Source organism: Carlito syrichta, unplaced genomic scaffold (assembly GCF_000164805.1).
Source record: "Carlito syrichta isolate Samal-C Ts95f unplaced genomic scaffold, Tarsius_syrichta-2.0.1 Scaffold313246, whole genome shotgun sequence".
Lineage (NCBI taxonomy): Eukaryota > Metazoa > Chordata > Mammalia > Primates > Tarsiidae > Carlito > Carlito syrichta.
The window spans coordinates 429,229-434,493 of NW_007257342.1; the positions used below are offsets into that span (position 1 = coordinate 429,229).

Sequence of the window (5,265 nt, forward strand, 5' to 3'; positions counted from 1 at the left end):
CTATTGTGAGAGGCTGTATTCAGCTTCAGTGAATTTTTTTGCAGATTCTTTCAACACATTTGCCCATTTCTTTATGGGTGATTTACGAGCCCACTTGCCCACACCAAGCTGAGTGTTCAGCAGCTTTTGACTAAATATGGCATGACCCCCATGTCCCACCCTCCCTAGTCACCTGATCTCACCCCAAATGAATTTTTTTTGTTTTCCCAGATTAAAAAAGTTCTCAAAGGGAAACATTTTGCCTATGTGAAAGAGGTGAAACAAAAAATAGCAAAAGCACTAAAACGTATCAAAATAGACGAGTTCAAAAACTGTTTTGGGCAGTGGAAAAAGTGTCTCCACAAGTATATTGTATCAAATGAAGAGTACCTTGAGGGTGACATGTTTGAAGTTTAAACATGTTAGGAATAAATACACAATTTTTCTTTCTTTCTTTTTTTTCCCAGAAAAATTTAACAGGTTTATTTATAATTGTTATAAAGTCGAACTGCTGAAACTTGTTCACTGAAACATTTTGACTTGCATTAATGCTTTACATCCCCGCTTTTATATTAAAAATTCACACACAAATGTAAATGGAAAAACTGCCAATACCTGATTTCTGTCCCCTATTTTTCCACTCGCAATCATATACTTAGGTACCTTTTGACCCCATGGGGGGGAAAAAAAAATCTAACGTTCAGAACTACCAATAACAGGAAGAAGAGAATTTTTTTTTTTTTTGAGAATGAAATGTTTCCCATCATAGTGGATTTGAGCACGCTCTCCACGTATGCGGCGTGCTAGCTGGATGTCTTTTGGCATAATTGTTACACGTTTGGCATGGATAGCACACAGGTTGGTGTCTTCAAAAAGGCCAACCAGATAGGCCTCACTTGCCTCCTGCAAAGCACCAATAGCTGCGCTCTGGAAGCACAGATCTGTTTTGAAGTCCTGAGCAATTTCTCACACCAGACGTTGGAAAGGAAGTTTGCGAATCAGAAGTTCAGTGGACTTCTGATAACGTCTAATTCACGGAGTGCCACAGTACCAGGCCTGTAACGATGAGGTTTCTTCACCCCTCCAGTAGAGGGCGCACTCTTGCGAGCGGCTTTTGTAGCCAGTTGCTTCCTGGGTGCTTTACCACCGGTCGATTTGCGGGCAGTCTGCTCTGTAGGAGCCATGGTCTAGGGACCTCCTTACTTACCCCCTTCTCCTTCGGCTGGAGCTCGGCGAGCGAGAGGCGGCGCTGGCGCTGGAGAGCGACGGCGGCTGCGAACACCCACAATTTTTCATAAATAAATTCTGGGTTCTTTTGAGTTCCTCCGGCATACTGTTTAGAAACACACCTAGTAAAATGATAAAAAAGAATGCATAGGATCTACTTCATACCATATATAAAAATTAATCCAAAATGACTCAAAAACTTAAGTGGAAGAGCTAAAAATATAAAACTCTTAGAAGAAAACATAGGTGCAAATCTTTGTGATCTTGGAATTAGTAATGGTTTCTTACATAGGATACTCAAAGCAAAAGCAACTGAAAAAAATAGATAAATTGGACTTCATCAAAATTAAAAAAGCTTTGTGCTTCAAGACAAGAAATTGAATTTACATTAGAACTAGATTTAAAAAAAGAAGAAACTAAAAAGACCATCCACAGAATGGGAGAAACTATTTGCAAATCACATATAAGGGTCTAGTATCGAAATTATATAAAGAACTGTTACAACCCAACAGTAAAAAGATAATTTAAAAGTGGACAAAGGATTTAAGTAGAGATATCTCCCAATAAGATATGTACACTGCCAATAAGCACATGAAAAGATTTTCGACATCATTAATTATTAGGAGACTGCAAATCAAAACTACAATAGGATACTACTTCACACTGACTAGGATGACCATAATCAGACCATAATTCAGGGATAGCTGACCCTCCTTATACACGGGTTTCACATCTGTGGATTCAACCAACCATGGCTTGAAAATATTTGGGAAAAAATTTGCATTTATACTGAACATGCACAGACTCGTTTTCTTGTCATTATTCCCAAACAATACAGTTTAACAACAACCTACACAGCATTTACATTGCATTAGGTGTTATCAATAATCTAGAGATGATTTAAAGTATACGGGAAGATGTACGTAGGTTATATGCACATACCATGCCACTTTATGTCAGGAATTTGAGCATCCTCAGATACTGGTGTCTGCAGGAGCTTCTGGAACCCACCCCCACAGACACTGAGGGATGACTGCATTGGAACTCTCATACATTGCTGTCACTTGTCAGCAGTTGCTTAAAAAGTTACACATATTGTTACCATATGACCCAGAAACCCCACTTCTAGGAGAATTGAAAACATTTGCACAAAACCTGTACATGAGAATTGTTCACAGTAGTATAATTCTTTTTTTTTTTTTTTTTTTGAGTCAAAGCCTCATTCTGTCACCCAGGCTGGAGTGCATGGCATACTCACGGCCACCACGGCCTTGACCTGCTGGGCTTAGGCGATCCTTCTGCCTCAGCCTTCTAAGTAGCTGGAACTACAGGTGCATGCCACCACACCCGGCTAATTTTTTGATTTATTGTAGAGACGAGGTCTCACCAAGTTGCCCAGGCTGGCCTCGAACCCCTGGGCTCAGGCAATCCTCTCACCTCGGCCTCCCAAAGTGCTGGGATTATAGGCGTGAGCCACCGTGCCCGGCCAGCATAATTCTTAATAGCAAAAAGTAGAAACAAACCAAATGTCTATCAGTGGATGAATGGATGAATTCAGTGTAGTATAGCCATACAATAGAAGACTGTTTAGCTATATAAAGGAACGAAGTCCTGATCCATGCTACAGCATGGATGAACCTTGCAAACATTATGCTAAATGAAAAACCCAGTCACAAGAGGTCACATATTGTATGATTCCATTTGTAGGGAAATAATCAGAATAGGGAAACCTGTAGAGACAAGGTAAATTACTGATTGTCAGCGGATGGGGAGAGAGAGGAATGGGGAGTGACTGCTAATGGGTATGAGGTTTCTTTTTGGAGTGATGAAAGTGTTCTGGATTTAGATAATTATGTTGGTTGTACAATGTTGTGAATATATAAAGAACCACTAAATTGTACACTTTAAAAGGGTGACTTTTATGGTGTATGAATTATATTGTATAGGATAATAAACATCAAATTCAGAACCTTTACCTCTGGGATTGGGGTCAGTCATGGAAGGGCAAAAAGGCCTTCAGCTATATTAGCAATGTTTAATTTTGCAAGCTGGATAGTAGGTATATAGTGTTTGTTATATCGATCTTTATACCTGTCTCAACATTTTCATAATAAATTTTAAAATCATTCACTTATAGCTGGGCATGGTAACACTTGCCTGTAGTCCCAGCTACACAAGAGGCTGAGGCAGAAGGATTGCCTGAGCCAAGGAGGTCTAGGCTGTGGTGAGTCATGCTTATGCCACTGTGCTCTAGCCAGGGTGACAGAGACCTCTGACTCAAAAAAAAAAAAATCTTTTTTCACTGAGTATCGACTTGGATGAGGCACTGGGCTACCTGGGTGGTGCGATGGTAAGTAAAAACAGATCCCATGCTGCCCAAAAGGAAGTGAACAAGTAGTAAGTGGAGAAAAGGGACCCTACATAAGCGATCTCTCCTTTCTGGGCTTCTGTGTCCTCATGAATGAAATACGAGCTGGACTAGACACTTGCTAGCAGAAGGTCTCTGAGGATCCCGGGGCCCAGAAGTGTGTCTCCCCTTTTTCAGTCCACAGCACCTCGTGCGTGGTGAGGACACAGGCCCTAGAGTCAGCCCGGTGCCATCAGTCATCACGAGAGGGCCTGTGGCAAATCCCAACTTCAATGAGTTTGTTTCTTCTCAGTAACAAGGATAGTAACTTCTCCCTCCCAGGATTACTGTGGGAGTGTAAATGAGATAACACATATAAAGTGTCAGGGACAGGCCTGGCACACAGTAAATCCTCAACACATGGAACAGTCCTCACTTTGATTCCACAGGCATTTCCTGAGCAGCAATGCAGGCCCAGGCCAGTCCTAGGGGCTAGAAGACAGAGGAATTCCTCTCTGAGTTGCCAGCAGTGGTCCCCAGCCAGGTGGAGAGACAGCCTCATAAACAACACCAGGCGCGGTGATGTCACAGCTAAAAACAGACAGCAGCCATGTGCACAGATGCAGATCATGTATAATATAGGACCTGAGACTGACAGAGATGTCTCAGTCAGAAGGCATAGTCCAGACCCAGAGATAAGCCTTCACAGGGGAAAGGCAAAGCACAAAACTGAGGGCTTGGCCTCCACTCACACTGTGGTACCATCCTGCTTGTCTGGCTTTTGCTGTTGCTGTTTGTTTGTTTTTACCTATTTCACACTCATATGTTCCCACACACTGTAAAAGCAGAGACTGTAATTGATTCAAGAGTTAGCTTTGGGAAGTGTGAGCTCATGGCACATACTAACGTACATGCTCAGAAACACAGTAGCTAACACTGTGATGCTGTGGTCTCTGGCAAGTCAGGGTAACTCTCGAAGTCTCCTCTTCCCCAGCTGTAAAATGCAGACCATCATGGTGCTGACCTCATAAGGTTGTGGCGAAAACTGAGATAATGACTATGAAGTTATTAGCCAAGTACCTGGCACATAGTGACCAGATCAATAAAGTATTGTTTTTGCTAGGGAAAAATAGATTCCACTTTTTGTTGTTGTTGTTTTTGAGTTGGAATCTCACTCTGTCACTCAAGTTGGAGTACAGTGGCACGATCACAGCTACCACGGCCTCGACCTGCTGGGTTCAGGGGATCCTTCTGCCTCAGTCTTCCAAGCAGTTAGGACTTCAGGTGTATGCCACCATGCCCGGCTAATTTTTTTATTTATTGTGGAGACAAGGTCTTGCCAAATTGTCCAGGCTGGTCTCAAACCTCTGGGCTCAGGCAATCCTCTCACCTCCACCTTCCAAAGTGCTGGGATTACAGGCACGAATCACCACGCCCAACCAGACTTCCACTTTGAAAGTGAGGAAAAAGGGGCAACCCCTTTGGGCCGCTGCCACTGTGGGAGCTTTTCTGTCCTCTCATTAGATCCTGCTTTCTCAAAAAAAAAAAAAAGAAAAAGAAAAGAAAAGAAAAGTGAGGAAAGCAGGATTCACAGAAGTGAGATGACTTTTCCATAGTCACAATGCTAGGTTGTGTAGTCAAGATTTGAATTTGGATTTGAGAAACCGAAGGCTCAGCACATCACCATCTCTCTCTGCTCCAGACTCTTCAGC

The 5,265-nt window shown here is 42.4% G+C and overlaps 1 pseudogene across 1 annotated transcript; it reads right to left on the reverse strand.

Moving 5' to 3' along the window:
- Positions 1-442: 442 nt before the first annotated feature.
- On the reverse strand, positions 443-1,282 carry LOC110596730 (annotated as a pseudogene). The gene has a single exon (XR_002482670.1). The product of XR_002482670.1 is annotated as a histone H3.3-like (transcript).
- Positions 1,283-5,265: the final 3,983 nt, after the last annotated feature.